The sequence below is a fragment of the Heteronotia binoei genome, chromosome 1 (assembly GCF_032191835.1).
Source record: "Heteronotia binoei isolate CCM8104 ecotype False Entrance Well chromosome 1, APGP_CSIRO_Hbin_v1, whole genome shotgun sequence".
In the NCBI taxonomy this organism is placed as follows: Eukaryota; Metazoa; Chordata; class Lepidosauria; order Squamata; family Gekkonidae; genus Heteronotia; species Heteronotia binoei.
Window position 1 is genome coordinate 247,449,592 of NC_083223.1, and position 18,439 is coordinate 247,468,030.

General features: G+C 47.2%; 1 protein-coding gene across 2 annotated transcripts in view; it reads left to right on the forward strand.

The window, feature by feature from the left end:
• Window positions 1–18,439, forward strand: part of DPYSL5 (dihydropyrimidinase like 5) — a 66,202-nt gene that overhangs the window by 166 nt on the left and 47,597 nt on the right. The gene's annotated exons all lie outside the window — the stretch shown is intronic.

The window sequence follows — 18,439 nt, forward strand, 5'->3', positions numbered from 1 at the left end:
GCCTTCTAGCAAGGGGGTAAACCTCGGGGAGGAGGGGGCGAGGAAGGTCCTTTGTGGCCTTTGGATGTGCAGAGCTTTTGGGGGGGGGGAGGGGGGCATCCCTTCCCTCTGGCAGCAGCAACTGGTGCTTGGCAAGCGCGGCGCGTGCAGGGCAAGCCTCCTGGTGGAGGCAATCCCGACGGCGGGCAGGCCGGCTGGCTGTGGGCGTGTCTCCCCCCTTTGTCTTTGGGTGTCCGGAGCGCCTCGCTCTGCCCCTTCGACGGCTCCGTGACTTGCGGGGAGAAGGTGGGGATGCCTCGAGAGTCCCCTTATCCTTTGCTGCTCCCCCCCCCCCCCCCCCGCCTTGGGGACTGGTTCGTTGGAGGTCCCCGGAGCGCGCGCGGGCTTCGCGGCGAGGCTGGCTGAGCTCGGGGCGGCTGCTGCTCCGGCGTTTGGGGCTGCTGAAGCGCAGGGAGCTGGCAGCCCAACCCCGCCCCGCCCCCGCTCGGTCTTTGTGCTCCTCCATCTGCCTCTGGCGCGCTCCAGCCTGGCCAGTGCGCGGGGGGCTCCTTGCGGCGCCGCTGGGCCTTTGTCTGCTCGCTCGCTCGCTCGGGCCCTGCCCTCTCCCCAGAGGGGCGCTGGCTGCGGGAGCCGTGCCGGGGGCTGCTGCTGCTGCTGCTGGCTGGACTGGCCCGCCGGGGCGGGGCTGGCGGGGCGGCGGCTGCCTGTTGTGCTCAGGCCGGGCGAGGCGCGGCGCTCGGCTCGTCCGGAGGCGAGGCTGGGCAGAGGCAGGCGGGCAGGCAGGCGTCGCCCCTCTTTCCCCGCGGGAGCGAAGGGGAGTGGTCGAGAAAGGGGCCTGGCTGCTCCTGGCGCGGTTCCTTTGGCCTCGGGGCTTCGAGGCCCGGCTCAGACGGGGGCCTGCTGGCTAGCTCCCTGCTGAAGGGCATCCTTTCCTGCTGGGCTTCTCCTGCGGCCTCTGCTCAGCCAAAACAGCCGTGGGAAAGCGTCGCCTCCGCCCGGCCGCCCCTGTCGCGCCTCAAGGGAGTGACCCGGTTGCCCTAACTTTTCGTGACAAGAAAGGGCCCCCCTGCATTGGGGCTTGTTGATCCGGCAGGCAGCCCTGTTAGTTAGAGGAGACCAGGGAAATAATCTTCTTGGGACAAGGATGAAGGAGGCATTCCAGTTCAGCCCGTGGCTCTCTCTGGCCCCCTCCTCCAGAGCAGACCCCCCTGGGGAAAGCGGAGGGGGAGCGGGGACATTTGATTAGCAGAGGCAGCTGCTGCCTTGGGGGCTGCCTTTCTTTCAGAGGCCAGGCCGGGTTGGGCTTGCTCTCTGACACTTGCCAGTCCATCTGGACCCAGTTCCCAGAGGTTAATGTTGGCACCTCTCCGGAGATTTCAGTGTCCAACAGGGAGGAAGCCCCCCCCCCCCCCCTTCTTCCATCTGCATGTCTTTCGCTCTAACATGTGCTCTCAATCCTGGCGTCTAGGACAAATTAAAGCACCCTGGGGGTAGTATTATGTGGGAATTAGTTTCAGGGTTGCAGTTTATGTGGTTGGTTTCCTTTGTGCTGTGTTAGTTCTTGCCAAGAAATCAGCCAAAGAAAAACAGTGTTGGGTCTGGGTCACTGCAAGGAAAGGTGATTTTCTCCTTCCCCATTTAAATCCCTAAGTTTGGCAATGATTGAGAAACAGAATTTTTCCTATTGCTGTAGGTAACTCCGAGGTGTTCTGTCTGGCCTTGAGCCCCTCACCTAAGTGAGGCTATGGCTTAGATGTAGAATATCTGCTTGAATTCCATGTTCAGCCCCCTCCCAGTGTATCTAATTAAAACCATCAGGTAGTAGGTGAGGTGAAAGATCTCTACCTAAGACCCTGGTAGGTACTGCCAGCCTGAAGAGACAGTATTGATCTCAGTGGGCTGAAACAAAGGCCTGCTTTTTGTATGTTCAAGATTCTTTCCGTTATGATTATTCAGAAGTAAGTCCTGCTTTAAATGTTATACTGCAGAGACTGAAGAATTCTGTAGTTAATAATAATAATAATAATAATATTTAATTTGTATCCCGCCCTCCCCACCAAAGCAGGCTTAGGGCGGCTCACAATACTCACAACCTGAGTTCAATCCCAGTAGAAGCTGGGTTCACGTAGCTGGCTCATGGTTGACTCAGCCTTCCATCCTTCTGAGGTCGGTAAAATGAATACCCAGCTTGTTGGGGGTAAAGTGTAAATGACTGGGAAAGGCAATGGTACCCCCCCCCCCGTAAAAAAGTCTGCCACGAAAACATGAAAGCAGCGTCATCCCAGAGCCAGAAACGACTGGTGCTTGCACAGGGGATTACCTTTACCTTTAGTTAGGCTTTGCACCTTATTTAAACTGGGCTCCAACTTGTGCAAAGTCACTCTGTGTGTTTAGTTAACAGACCAGTACTGCATCTGCCAGTCTCTGGTGTGCTAAGCATGTGTAGCAGTTTGTATAGATACGTAAATGAGATGGTGAGTGCAAGCAATACCATTCAATACCTTGTTTAAATCATCCCTAAACTCTGGTTGAGGGTCAAAAAGAGAAACACTTTAACTCAACTATAGCATAATGAATGGTGGGAGAGAAGACAACTTTACGTGCTGGGACCCAAATTAAGGCAATTAAGACTGAATTCCTAATAAGTGTTTTTAGAGTTGCAGTCTTAAATGCTATAGCTTGCGTCATGCATTCAAACATGTTCCGTGTTGCCTTGTAACAATCTGGGGTTTTAGCAAGGTTTTGAATTGGAGAAAATTTCCCAAAGCCTAAATCAAGTTAGGACTCATTAACATGTTTATGTTGACTCCTTTAATAAATAATGCTTTGGAGAAGTATCCCATGTCAATGTAAAAACGAATGCAAAGTTTAACAATGGGAACTATTTTTATTGGAGTCTTCATGAGTATAACAGGGGACCCCACCCTTGTATTCTTAAAATTTAAAGGAAAAAAATCAAAACACTGAAAATTGTTGACATACTATCGATTATATGCCACTGTTTGTTAATCTGCTCTAATTTCAGCTTTAGTGTAGCTTGGAAATTTAGAATTTTCTGCAATAAAAGTTCCACCTGGAATTTTTCCATCCCCCACCATTGGTGCTTTGTCAACATGAACAGGTATTTCTCTGTTTGATCCTGTTGGAATGAATAGGTTGATGACTGTATGCATGTGAGGTGGGTGAGTAGAATTGCTAGCATGACTAAACAACTTGTCTTAAGTTCTGGTTGTTCATACAGTGGCAAACTAAGCTGCACATGATCTAAAGTACCTATTCCTTTCCCAAACTGTACCTGTTTCTTCTAATTTGATCAAAAGAGCCCCATAGTGCAGAGTGGTAAAGCTGCAGTACTGCAGTCAGAGCCCTCTGCTCAGACCTGAGTTCAATCCCAGCAGAAGCTGGGTTCAGGTAGCCGGCTCAGGTTGACTCAGCCTTCCATCCTTCCGAGGTCAGTAAAATGAGTACCCAGCTTGCTGGGGGGAAAGTGTAGATGACTGGGGAAAGCAATGGCAAACCAACCCGTAAAAAGTCTGCCGTGAAAACGTTGTGAAAGCAACGTCACCCCAGAGTCAGAAAACGACTGACTGGTGTTTGCACAGGGGACTACCTTTTTTTTTTTTTACCATCTGAATAGCTGTTTTTTTTACTAACTCCCCTTTGCATTTGGCCACAGGGCTGCCCATTCACTGAGCTAGAAGGGACAAAAAGGCCTTATAGTCAACCCGCTGCCGTATGACAAGGCACAAATCTATTTTCAAGCCACCTTTACAATCTCTGCATTGTCATCTTTTGTTGTTGAAGGGAAGTGGAGCAGGGTCTGAGAGAGCAGAGCTTTTGTCTGTTGAGCCCTGAAAGAGTTTGTTGCATAGACCAGTGGTTGGTCCTCTGAGCCTAAAAAAAGGGGGGGAGGCGGGTGCTCTTGCTCTTTAGGCTTCTCCTGGCCAGAGATCAGGTTGCCTTGTTACATACCAGAGAATACAAAATGCCTGTGGGAGAAATACAGATCTCTTGAAAGTTACCCATCTATATAACAAAGTGTATTTACAAAGTGTATTTACTTATAATCAGTGCAAACATAACTGCTACAGAGTCTACAACATACAGTAACAATCCTTTTACAATGCATACACATTAGAAATCCAAGCATAGTCCATTCAGAACTATATAGCCCATTCCAAACTAAGTTGTACAAAAGTCCTTACAAGGAGTGTATCACATAGCAAGTATGAAGACAGTTTCCACATGTATTAAAATGTTCACTCCAATCAGACTTCTTGAGGGTAAGACAAGTTAAAGCCAAGGATTCCAGAGCCCAACAAACTGTACAAGTTAAGACCAAGAATCCCAGAGCCCAACAAACTCCACCTATTCAGCTCCATGTTCTCCCATGGGCATTTTGTATTCCCCTGTCTTGACATATACTGTGGTGCCTGGTATTTTTTTGCTGATGCCTTGTTACATACAGCATCTGGCACATTGCAGGTTCTGTTGGGAACAAGTGCATATTGCACCCCAGCATTTTGGAGGGATGGTTTTGTGTCCTACTTAAGCCATGAGCTCTGAGTTGGGCCTTCTGTGCTGTCCAGTGATGGGACTGCAAGGAACAGCCTGTTGGGAGCAAACAAAACCAAGCAGTCAGGTTGAGTGGAAAGGAGGGGCAGAGCACTCTGAGGCAGCAGACAATGGCTATTACTTGGCTGCTGCTTCTACACTCTTAATTAAAACACAATGTCCTTCTGTGCAGAGGGCTCAGGCAAAATGTCCCCCACCCCACCACTTCTGAATGATCAGCCACTCATTGCTCTCACAGTCAGTTGAGGAAAAGGTTAAGCAGTGTGAGAGATGTTTTTCCTTGTTTGCCCAGGTGGATAGAGTTGACTGCATAAGCAATTGAAACAGAAGAGTTTTTTTTTAAAAGTCACAATACTTGGTGTTTTTAGAGTGTGCACAGACATTGTTGAGGCTGGTTCCTCACAGCAGTTCCATCAGGTAGGACAATTTTGATTTCCCCGTGTACGGAAGGGGGAGGGCTGTCGCTCAGAAGAAAAGCTTCTGCTTTGCATGCAGAAGGCCCCAGGTTCAGTCCCCCACATCTCCAGTTAAAGTAGGTGATGTGAAAGACCTCCAGCTATAACCTCAGAGAACTCCCTTTCTGTCTGAGTAGGGAATACTGATCTTAGTGCACCAAGGGTCCAATTCAGTATAAGGCACCTTCATGCATGGCTGAGTCAGAAAGAAGAGTGATTTCTCAATGCCCCATTTTTTGGCTTTCAAAAGTTTTGAACCAGGAATTGAAAGAGGATTATGTGTTTTATTCTGTGCCTTCCAGGTATAAGTCAAGCCACTCCTAGAGTTGCATTCTTATCCCTGGGGTAGGTTATGCCCTACGGTTGTTCAGGGATGTGGAATGTCTTCAGCCAGCTCTGTGACCAAAGGGATTGAGATGAGGGATTCCAAACACTCCCCCTCCCCCACCTCCCAATCTTTCCCATCCTCATCAGTAAATCCTTTGTGTGTGGGGGGGGGGATCATTAAGTGTGAATGGCACTTTGCTATAGTTTCCCTTCTCTAAATAAAGCTATGTTCAGAACAGCCTGGTAGGATTAAATTTCCCTTGGAAGAGAAATTCTGATAATTTTTGAAGTCTTTGTGGTGTAAGAAGTCAAATGCTCGAAAACTTAATGGCTTGGCAGAGAAATGAGAATTTGATAAATGGATGGAGTTCTAAAGTGGAGCTCAAAATCTTTCTGAGATTCAGCACAGTTTTCCCCTCTGCTTGCCAGTCCTTTTGCTGGTTTTAAAGTGAGCCCTTCATTTGGCTCAGGAGTTGAATTCATCAGAGCATTCCAGCAGTAACTTGAGCTCCTGTAATTGTCTATGGTAAGTCTTCCTGGGGCATCACATTTTTCAAGCAGAGACTCCCATCTGGTTATTTAGCAGTCAGACTTGACCTCACCATCAAGGCTGTTTCTGCACCTCTTCCTGAGGATTCCATCTCTCATTTTCTGGTGCACTCTCATTCTTACCCCCTCCTTGCTTCTGAGATAGTCACCTTCATTGTGTTTGTGCAAGCGTATTGTTGGAACTTTCTGTCTGGGGCAAGTGATGCTCTGTACTCTTGGTATTTGGAGGGGCCACAGGGTGAAGGCTTTTGGTGTCCTGGACCTCCTGATGGCACCTGTGTTTTTTGGCCACTGTGTGACACAGAGTGTTGGACTGGATGGGCCACTGGCCTGATCCAACATGGCTTCTCTCATGTTCTTTAGGTACTCTCCCCATTTAACTGAGCTTGCAGTTTCCACCCTGACTCTTCTGAGTTGGATCCAGAATTGCTTGCAGAACCCCATGTTTGATCTTTGCATCTTCATGGTCAGATGCTTTTCACAAAGATACTTTTGAGAAGGGACTGTGTGGTTGTAAAGAGAAACTTCAGATATGGCAGAATTGGGAGGCAGTGAGCCAAGATTAAGGAATACAGGATGGGGGGTGGGGTTTGCCTCTGGGCCCTGTGATTCAGAAAAAAATATTTATTTTATTAGGCTTATATCCTGTTCAATCCTGAAAATGGGCTCAAGGCTTCTGCTTGATACTAAGTATTTGAAATGTGCTGTGAGTTAATATGTAGGCATTTTTGGTTAACCTAAAGCCCAGAATCTCCATTCTTTTCCACGCCTTGAGGAGCTGTCTGTCCTAGTACTGGAAATGCTAGAGCCTTTGCAAGAAATGCCTTTTATGTGTGCACAAGCTGTAAATGCTTTTTAGGGATCAGGCTATCTACCTTGATCAGTGTTCATTGATTCTTACTAATTGTCCGTTCAGTTGTGGTACCAAGCAAAGGCTACTAGATATTTGTGAACTCTGCACTGTGTATGGCAGGATCAATGAGTCCTCTGAACAAAATTAGACTGTGTCCATGTGTATTTGAAACAGAAAGGAACTGAGTTTGGTTAGAAATTGTCATTCTTCTTTCCCACATGGGGTGTTGGTGACATTAAACAAATATCCCATGCTTTTTCTGTGATTGGAAGCATCTTTATATTTTAAGAACCCAGCATGGGTCCATCTCAGTTCCAAAGCAGAGGCTGTCTTTTGCCCTGGAAAGTCTGAATCCAGCTTTGTAAGCACTTACTTAAAAAAAAAATTCTGGTATCTCAATGGTGAGTTTTTAGGATTAAAAGTATGTATTGTCTGTCTATCTTCTGTGGCCTTGAAGGCTCCTGTACCTAGTGCCCGGAGGTTTGTGATTTGGTAGCATTTTCTCTAGGGGAGGCTTATTTGTGAGCAGGCCAGTGGGAATTAGGAAGAAACTTCTTATCAGGCTGGTTTGGCCAGTGAGCTTTTTGGTATATGGATGTCCTGATCTTGTGTGTCGCCTGATGCACCTGCTGAACCGGGCTTCTGCACATTGGTTGGTTAAAAAGATGCATTATGTTCATTCCTGCTTGTGACAAGCCATATTCTGCATTATAGTTGTGCAGCCTCGATTAAATGTGGAAGATGCAGCCTCTGGTCAAGGAGGGTCTCTGGTAGTCTTTTTTTTTTTTGTCTTCGGAGCTCTGTGACTGTTCTTCTCTGTTTCATGACTGGAGCAGGAAGCAGGGTTCAGACATGCTGTATTTCTTGCATCAAGTTGGCTAGTTAACTGTAAGATAAATGGCTTTCCTGTTCTGGCAGCATCTCTGGGAGGTGCTGTGGCTCAGTGACAGAGCACTGGCTTTGCATGCCAAAGGTCTTGGGTTCAGTCTCTGATATCTCCAGGCAAAGGTCTTCAGGTAACAGGTATCAGAAAGACCATTCCCTGCCTGAGACCCTGCAGACCTACTGCCAGTTAGAGAAGATGCAGTGGCCGGATTCAGTATAAAGAAGCTACATGTGTTCACAAGGTTAGATCAGAGATCTGTATTTCTCTGGAAACATTACATGGTTTGGTTCTTTCCCATAGATTCCTCAGCAACTGTAGCTACACCAGTGGGAAATACTAAGCTTGTCAGTGTTTTTGCTGTGCTAAGGAATGTCATATGTGAAACCCTTCTTCACTTGCGGTTATTGACAGAGGGGTGTCCTTACCCACATTCTGTCCTCAGTTTGTGCTCATTCTCCAGTCTCAAATGGCTACAGTTTTCAGTTTAAGGTGGTTCTCCTTAGGGAACTGCATCCTGTTGTTGGAGGGAGGGAGGGGAGGTCAGCCTGAGCTCTTCCAGGACGTGCCCAAAGTCCATCCTCCAAAGCAGCAATTTTCTCCAGGGCAGCTATTCACTTCAGTCTGGAGATCAATTATAATTCAAAGAGATCTCCAGGCCCCTCTTGCAGGTTGGTAACCTTAGCCATCTCTGCACTGATGTGAGGTTTGAGACTAGCAGAGAACTCCTGTCCTGTTTACTCTCTGATAGACTCTTTTCAAAGCCAGTTTGGTGTAGTGGTTAAGTGTGCGGACTCTTATCTGGGAGAACCGGGCTTGATTCCCCACTCCTCCACTTGTACCTGCTAGCATGGCCTTGGGTCAGCCATAGCTCTGGCAGAGGTTGTCCTTGAAAGGGCAGCTGCTGTGAGAGCCCTCTCCAGCCCACCCACCTCACAGGGTGTCTGTTGTGGGGGAGGAAGGTAAAGGAGTTTGTGAGCTGCTCTGAGGCTCTTCGGAGTGGAGGGCGGGATATAAATCCAATATCTTCTTCATCTTCTTCTTCAAATGTGACTTGAATGAGCTGAAAGCTGCCCAGGCACCTGTCTGCCACTGCATCCTTCTGCCTTCCTGGTATTGCCTGAATATATTTGACTATGAACCTTCTCTCTTACTTGAGCTTGCCTAGAGGCAGCAGAGACTGGAGTTGCAGCTGTAGCTGGCCAGGGGTCTGGTTCCGGTGCATGTACTAGGGTTGGATAGACCACTACGCTATTGAAGCCATCTATGCATTAGCAGTGATCCACTGGAGTCACACAGTACAGTTCTGCTTCCGCCCATTTGTTAAGTATAAAGTCACAGGCATCTGTTTGCCAAACAAGGGACACAGCACTTGCTTAGTATGTGGAAGCTCCTCAGTTTAGTCCTTAGGGTCTCCATTTAAAATGATCGTCCATATCAGGGCTCAGTAGGGTTGCCAACTCTGGGTTGGAAATTCCTGGAGGGAGGGAGGAATTATGGGCGGGAAGGCACCTTGCTGAATATAATGCCATAGGCTCTGCCCTCCAAAGCAGCCATTTTCTCCAGGAGAACCTTTGCCTGGAGATAGGATATAATTCCAGGAGATCTCCAGGTCCCACCAGGAGGTTAGCAACCCTAGACAAACATAGCTTTCTCTGCCTGTGAGAAGCCTGTACTGGTCAGGGTAGGCCATACTGGGAAATATGGATCCAGAGAGTCAAACCACCTTTTAAAAGAAATTGAATCAGATCAGGTGTATTAGTATTTTTAGAAAGTCTCTGCTTTGATTCTAGTTCAGATGCTAACAACAATAACAAGATTAGTAAGAAATTGAATAACTTGAATTACTTCAGAGTCATTACTTACAGAAGGATTAATGAACAACTTCTAAAATTCCAGCATAGTTAACTTGAAATTTGCCACGAGGGGCCAACGTGGCTGCCTACATATTTTATTTCTTATTTTTTGCATTGCAAAGTTTCTGAGGGTCCCGATTATCTGGAAAAGGTCCTTGAGGGTTTGTCCTGGGTTCATTCCTTACTCAGACATCCAAGTACAAATGATCTGCATACTCCTAAATGTTTACAGAAAATGTTGATGAATAAAAGTAGTGCACAGACACTGCTCAGAGGGCTAACAGCCAACCTAAATGACAAGGGAACTGGGGCAATTTATGATGAGTGGGAATCGAGGGAGGGGGACTGTGGCCCAGTGGTAGAGGATCTGCTTGGCATGCAGAAAGTCCCAAGTTCAATCCCTGGCATCTCCAGTGAAAAGGATCTGGTAGCTGGTAGTGTGAAAGACTTCTGCCTGAAAAGCCTGCCTGAAACCTGGAAAGCTGCTTCCAGTCTTAGCAGACAGTACTGACCTTGGTTGTGGGAATGAAGCTAGCATGTGACTGGTATCCTCGGTTTTGTTCAGCCAGCCAGGCAGCATTATCTGAATTTCTTGTCACACATCTGGAGCCAGAATGATAATGCTGAGTGCTCAGTTTCAGTGACAAAAGATGGAATTAATTAGGCCGTCTTCACCCGTCCACCCCCACCCTGTGTCAGAGACAAGGCAGACTCCGCCACGCTTTTCCTGCTGTGGTGCAGACTGGCCTTGATCCATCTGAGATCACAGGAGCTATAAATGGGAGCAGAAGCCCCCCTCCCTGGCACCCAAAACTCTGCCGCTTTACTGTGACAGAGGAGCTGCTGTGGCTGCAAGGTAGAACGCTCTGTAGCAAGAAATTGTCAAGGGAACATCCTGAAAGGGTGGGGCAGGATTATTCAAATAAACCAGTTGCAAGCTATAGGGGATCTTTTAATCCAGGATAGGATTGTTTCTCCTGGTAGTGATATTTCCTGGGCAGTTCCAAATTGTTGGATGAAATCCCCAGCTTTTTTAGCATTAATCAGCAGAGAACCCAGGTCACTTGGTGGCTCGTCCTGGGGTTCAGAAGAATACCAAAGGTGGGAGAGATCCAGAGGGAGAAGGAAGGATGCCTACCTCCTCTGTTGTTTGCACGGTGCTGGGCAAAGTTGGCAGCTGCTGTGTGGAATATGGGAGGGGATCCGTCCATACTGAAGACTGCTTGCAAGATAAGCAGTTGCGGCTTCCTCGAGAATGTAGTCTTTGCTTTGGCATATTTTGCTTTGGCCCCAGTGAGATAAAGTCTGGTTCATCTTCCCAGAAGCAGAACCTCCCCCTTGGCTGGTATGGTAAATGAGCCAGTCTCTGATGAGGTGAACTGACATGTCAGAGAGCCACGGGTTCTGGGCACCCTGGACTGTGCCAGTAGGGGAAAGTGGAGCACAGTGTTCAGAAGCCTGTGTGAATTGAAATGGCTTTAAAAGAGAAAGAGAGATGCTGCAAGAGGGCATTTCTGTGTTTGATTGTAATTTTTGTGTTTGGTTTGATTGACCATTCTTGTGGCCCAAACTGTTGACTATAGGAAAAGAGTTGCTTATGGGTGCAGTGAAAATAGTAACTTGAGTGCAGTCAGAACAGATGATGAGTTAGTGATCATCTAGTGGTAGAGGTGTTCAGTGCATGTGATTGTTTATAACCCCTTGCCATACAGGAGGCAAGTCTAGGATGGTGTGATATTTGTATTTAATGCACTCCTTCCCTTAATAAAAAGTTAGTCACATTGTCAAAGCAACCTGGTCCATCCTGGCTTTCTTCCTTCTTCTCCCAGGCAAGGTATGCAGCAGCTCTCTTGTCTGTCCTCTTTCCTTTTAGAAGCTCTTTCTTTTATTCCTTGGCCTGTGGCTCAGTGATAGAACTGACAGATCCCTGCTTTCATGTGTAGAGGTTTCCTTCTCTAGACCAGAGATGACTTGACCTGGATACTGCTTTTATAAATGACTCTTGCCACCTGATGCTGGGCCCTTTGCAAGGGGTAACACTTGACATCCATGACTGTTGCTCATTTAAAGGGTTTAATGGCATTTTTGGAGGTGTGATAATAAGACTGTCCCAAAGGCTGTGGCTATCAGAGGCCATTCCTACCCAAGAATGGGATGCGTGGCCTGGCTGCCATTCCGCTCCAAATGAGACTCCCCTTTTTTATTACAGCAACGGGGAGGGGGGAATGATCCTAACATGTGCTGTAGTTTTCTTATTGCAAAAATGAAAAGCTTGAAATGAGGTCATGGGTGGGGACCTGCCTGTGCCAAAGCTTCTTCTCAACTCTGTTCCTCAGATGTTTCTAATGACTCTCATCTCCACTGGGGCTGTCAGCGCTCCCGACAAGGACTTCAAAACAAAGAGCTGCATGTAAACCAAACGCTCCACCAATGTGTCATTGCTTGGAACCTGCACAAAACCTTCTTTTTGCTCATTAAGCTTTCACCAGCCGCTTCCGTCGTTAGAAGAGAGAGAGAGAGAGAGAGAGAGAGAGAGAACCTGCTTTCATCTCAGTGCTGCTGCAATGCACCAGGTTGTTGAAAATCATTCTTTGGGGGAGGGGGAAGGTCTGGGTTCCCTCCCAAACCCTACTGGGGGGATGCTTTAATTTACATGCTCCCTTAGCACCCTGTTAGTGTCTTTTTCTAAAGCCAGAAATGCATCCCCCTCCTCTACCCCTCCCTTCTCAAATCTGTGGTGCCAGACTGTTGTGGTCTATCCCTTGTAAGCCTTCTACCATGCTGCCTTGTTGCTCAGCTGAGCAAAGTGCAGGGATCTTCTAGCAACTGAGGCACTTGAGCTCAGAAACAAGCAGTAGCCCTGAGGGGTGAGGATCAGTCCTTGCCACTCCCATCCTTAGAATTGGAGCAAAAGGTTGCTGCCCCTCTGAGCCAGCCGCGCAGTCTGAGGAGTCCGCTTCTGGATCTAACCTGTGACTGATCTGAGGATGGCACTCCAAGATACTCTGTTACCTTGAAAGAAGTCCTGGGGGACGCTTCTATCTGAGAAAGAAATGTCCTCATTTTGACCCAGACTTGCTAGCAATATAGTAATTAACAGACATTCTCACATTCTGACATGTTACTGTTTTATTGGTTTCCCACACAAATGCAATCCAGAGTAACTGTTCTCTCAATTTGTTCATTTCACTATTCTGCCATTGAATTATAACGTCGTACCACTTTGCATTCTAAAGCCCAACAGCTTTATGTAGCTCACTGTAACCCCATCCCCTCATCTGAAGAAGTATGCATGCATATGAAAGCTTAATTTCTGAATAAAACTTCATTGGTCTTAAAGGTGCTACTGGACTCCTACTTTGTCCTATCACTCACTGTTTCAGGAAACCCCCGGTCCTACTGCTCATTGCTTGAGCAAGGTTGGCAGCACAGGAGTTAAACAAATGCTGGGTGGGGGAGGAGGAGAAGGAGGCAAGCAGTGATGGAGGGGAGAGTTTTAACAATGGAGTTTGGGACAAAGGCAGCAGTTGTTCTGCCCTCTCAGGCACACAGGCTTCTCTGTGTTGTGGTTGCTCTGGCTGTGGCTGTTTCCCTTTCCTGGGGAAGACAATGACCTGCATTTTTATAGCCTGGCGCTGAGTGCCACCTGTGTGTTCAGGGACCCCCTGTGTGGTGGGTTTAAGGTTAAAGCTAGACAATAGAGTGGGGCACAGCCCTGGGACAAATGGTGGAAAGGAGATTTATTTTATTTTATTTACCTTCAATTCATATACTGCCCACTCTGCAAGAGGACTCAGGGTGGCTAACAATCATGTTAAAATAACAGTTTCAGTTGTAATTTTAAAACAATAAAACTTAATAATAAAAATGGGAAGAGAAGACTTGGATCAAGAAATAAGAGTCCCGTGGCATTTAAAGAATTTCCAACGCAGGGAGCAGTGACACCCAAAAGCTTATCTTGGAATAAATTTTGTCAGCCTTTAAGGTGCCAGTGAGCTCTTGTGCTATAAAAGGGGTGACCAAACTGTGACTCAGGAGCCACATGTGGCTTTTTCATTCATGTTGTGCGGCTCTCGAAGGCAGCTTGGAGAAGGCCTTAGTCTATTTAAATCACTTCTCCAAGTCAAGTCAGCTGGTGGCTTGGAGGATGCATTTAAAGTTAAAGTTGCTTTCTTTCCATCTCTCCTGCTGTCAAACATCTGACATTCATGTCTTGAGACTCTCAAACATGTGACATTTTTCCCATGTGCCTCTTACGTTAAGCAGGGTTGGCCACCTCTGTGCTGTAAGGATTCATTTGGGCTGCATTGAACAAATATGGCTGCCCTGGCTAGGATTTGATAACAAATGAGGTTGTGAAGGTGGGGAAAAGAGTGGAACATATATTTGAAAAGGTAAATACAAAGATTTACAGTGGGAGAGCCCATTTGTCTGTTTTAGTGTTTTATTGAAGCAAGAGACAATCCAGCCCACCTCCTTTCTTGTTAACCTGTCCCAGGATAGCTCAATCACCAGGTCTCGGAAGCTAAGCAGGATTGGGCCTAGTTAATGTTTGGACAGGCGACCACCAACAAAGAACAAGGTTACTGTACAGAGTCAGCTAATGACAAGCAACGTGTGCTTGTCTTGGGGTCACCATAATTTGGCAGTGACTTTGACAGCACTTTCCACCACCACCAAAAATGCCTTTGTATAAAGTGGGGTAGGTAGAAACCTCATAAATATTGCAACTCAATACACACAGCTCCCTTCCCCAATGACTGAAAAGGTAGCTAAAATAAAACCTTGCACTGCTTCTGGAAGATGGAATATGAAAGGAAGGGAATCACCATAGCGGAGGGGCAGAGATGCAGAGAGTGCATTCTGGTGTACCATTGTAGTCCTGACTTGGTAGAAAGATAGTAAATAAGAGAGTGTAATAAAAGGCTTACTAGGCTGGAATGGTAGCAGCCAAAGTTCTGTTCAGGCCTTCAGAGGCTGAGTCTCCAGAAAACATAAGAACTGCCAGGCTTCCATGGCCTATGCAAAGCAGAAGACAGTTCAAATCAGGGCTGGCCAAACTTGCTTAACATAAGAGCTACACAGAGTAGCCATCAGATGTTTGAGAGCCAGAAGACACAAACTTCAGATGTTTGAGAGCCAGAAGACACAAACATCAGATGTTTGAGAGCCAGAAGACACAAACATCAGATGTTTGAGAGCCAGAAGACACAAACTTCAGATGTTTGAGAGCCAGAAGACAGGCTGGCAGGCAAATAGATGGGGGGGAGGGAGAGGGGGAAAGAAAGCAACTTTAGCTTAAAATAGATTCTCCAAGCCGCTGGCTGGCTTGGCTTGGAAAAGTGATTTAAAGAAACAAATGCCTTCTCCAAGCTGGTCGATGGGGTGGTGGGGGCTTTGAAAGCCACACAACATGTGAAAGAACCACATGTGGCTCTCAAGTCACAGTTTGGCCACCCCTGGTCCAGATTCTTCCCTGTAGCCAGTGCACTCTTCCTTCTCAGGGTCCGATAGGTGAGGTCCGTCCCAGTGCCCTGGGCACGCTTTCATGCCAGCATTTTTAAAGGAGAAGTTCCAAGGTCTTCAACGGAAGGGCAGAATGGCTCATGAGAACAGCTTTGTTCTGTGAAAATGTGAGAGGACATTTCCTTGAGGTGAGAGTGATGTCAGAATGTCGGTTCCTCAGGACAGCTAATGTTAAGCTTAGAATTCTCTTGTTCTGTGCCCTATATGTTTTTCCATCCAGCTGCTACTCTGCCGGATGCTCAGCTGCTGCAGGATTAGTGCCTCAAGGCTTCAGCTTCCAGTTCTGATTTTGAGGGGTCGGTAAGAGGGTTGAACCCACAGCTGTTGGTTGCAGTTGCTGTGCAGGGTGGGTTTGCTTCCTCTGTGATCTTCTCCCACCCCATGCAGAAAATGAGCATCAAATCACCCTACCTTGTTGAAATTGCTGGAATGTGTGAGCTGAGAAAGGGGTGACTTGAGTACTTTTCTCCTTTTAGCAAACTCCAGGGCCCCTGTGTTTGTGAATGGTGCAGAGAACAGTTGTGTGGATGATTCACTCATCTGTGGAACTCCTTGTGCAGTCCTCTAGCAGGCACAGCTTGCCTAGCAGTGTGTGGCTGGACTCACCGACTTGAATCAACTTGACTCTGCGAAGTGCCTTTGATTTGTCAGTGATCAGCTCTGGTCTAGACTGTGTAGATTGTTCTTCTAGGATGTTCAGGTGGGTGGATTCTACCACCCTTTTGGTCCAGGGAAGAGGTGTGATTAGGTGGCCTTCTAGCTGTGCCTACTTGTGCTTTTAAAACTGGATGACTTTGTTGGTGTGGCCTTGCCCCAGTGCAGTCAGGTGATTCTGGAACTTATGAGATTTGGATTATAGGAGGCCAAAAGGTGGTAGCTGGACAGCTTTTTACTACTGTTCTCCATTCCACTTGGAATGGCAGCTGCTTTGCAGATGTGCTCTGGAATTGACAGTGGGAGGCAGTGCTGTTGTTCTGGTATAGTCCTTGCCCCTTTGTGTCCGTACTTGAATGTTCCAGATTTGTATCCGCTTTCTCATGTCTCACAGGGTTCTACTTGGTCCTGCTTACCATCCATGGTCCAGGAGACATGGGTCTGGGGTTTGTGCAGACTGAGGTGGGGATTCCTTCAGGGCAAATGTTGTGGGTATTTGCAGTCATTTTCCTGTCCTGTAAGCATCATCCAGCCACTTAGAGAAGAGGCCTTGTTACTTAATTGGAGAGTGGGGAGGGACTTAGTGGTAGAGCAGAAGAGAAGAGATTGGGTTTATACCTCCCACTTCACTCAGTCTCAGAGCAGTTTACAATTTCCTTTCAATTCATCTCAGTCAGTTTGGTGCAGTGGTTAAGTGTGTGGATTCTTATCTGGGAGAACCAGGTTTGAATCTCCACTCCTCCACATACACCTGCTGATGTGACCTAGGGTCAGCCACAAGTTCTTTCGAGGCTGTTCTGCTGAAGAGCAGTTCTGGGAGAGCTCTCTAAGCCCCACTTACCTCTGTTGTGTGGAGGGAAGGGAAAGGAGATTTGTAAGCCACTCTGAGACTCCTTTGGATAGCAAAGGGTGGGGTATAAATCCAATCTTATTCTCTTCTTCTTCTCCCCATGTGAGATAGATGGGGCTGACCCAGAGTCACCCAGCAGCTGCATGTGGAAAGGTGGGAAATCAAACCTGGTTCTCCCAGATTAAAGCCCATGCTCCTAACCACTTCACCAAACTGAACACCTGCTTCACATGCAGAAGGTCCCAAATTCAGTTCGCGGCATCTTTAGTTAATGGATTAGGTGATGTGAAAGGCCACTACTAGAGATCTTGGAGAGGTGATAGACCAACAGCCCCACTCCATAGCCCTGTTCAAATGCTGCAATGAACATGCATGTATCCTTCATGTACATAGGTACATCTTTTTGTAATAAAGAGTCAACATGTTATTAATGTAACTGGGAACTAGTCCCTGGATGTAGGGCTTAAATCACATGTTCATTCCATGCCTCACGTGTAGGCACGTGTAGTGGGAGCTCTGCTTGCCCGTTGACTGTGCTTCAGGCAAAGCCTGCTTTCCTAGCAATTCCTCCCTTTTCATATGTGTGCCTGGTTCTGAAGAATAAGCAGTTGCTGGTCTCTTTCATCTTTCCAGGCCTGCTTTGTCATCTTTTTTGCTTCCCCCATCCCTTCGTTTATTGCAATCAGGATCCTTATTGTCTGTACACAGTGTAAATTGGTTTAGAGGGTTTCCCCCCTAGAACGAGGAAGGTTTCTCCCCCTGTTCTCCTGGGCTAGTCTGGTTCCAGCTTGTGGGAATATGTCTTTGCTTCCCCTCCCGGGAACCTTTCCTGCTTTTGGGGCCTCTCAGCTCCTTAGATCCCTGCCTCCACACACAATAGGAGCTGATGGGTGTAGGTTGTTTGGGAGCCTCCAAGCTGGCAGCTGTCGGGCCTGCCATTTACTGTGTGGATTTCACAGCAAATGGGAGCTTCTGACGTTGAATGGAGGATTGAATTCATTGCCTTTGCATCTGCGGGGTGCAGCTCACAGGCAATTGGATGCCAGGATTGCAAAATGGAATTGAGAACCTGTTAGTTCTCTGTCTGGGGTTCTTCTCTGTGTCTCTCTTTCCTCCAGCTGCCAAGAGGAGAGGAGAATGTTTGTCAATATGGAAGGGGAAGAGAAAATATTCCCGTATGCGCAAAAAAAACATGTGGCAAGTAGGATGTTGGGAGCTACTATAGGCAACTCAGGATCAGGGACTCAAGGTGTAGAGGGGAGCTGACAAGATGGCTTCCGTGGGGGTCTCTATACAGGGTTGTAAGAGACTTGATAACTAAAGGTGTGGAGTGGGTTTTCCTGTTTAGCAGTAAACTAGCTGAGGAGCAGTTGTCATCTAGGTCCTGGAAATTAAAAACACAAAATAATGCACGTTATTTTCAGTCTTTCAAAAGTGTGATCTGGCTGGATCAAATGGCGTCTTTTAGGTTAGGTCCCAAGAAAGGGGGTGTGCATGTGTTTTGTCTGGCTTTATTTTTGTAATCAAAGCATGGTTGCTCAGAGGATGTAACCCCCCCATCTTCCGTCTCTAGGGAATCACTTTGAAAGTCATTGAATCATGTAAGCTTGTATATGTATTATTAATGATTTCTGGGGCTGAGTACAAAATACTTTACCATTCTTGTTTATCCTCACAACTAATTCTGTGAGAGGAGCAGACCTATCAGGTGAACTCCCTTAACAAAGTGAATGGTAACGTGTTGGCAGTCGTATGATGCCAGAGTCAAGGGTGATCCAACCCTCCCTGGGCCATGGGTGGCTCCTGTTATTGTAGGGGCCAGATGGTTCAGTTAGTTCTAGTAGCCAAGCCAGATGGTTCAGGGTGTGAAGTACAGGAAGTGCCACAATGTCATGAAACCAAATTTATCCT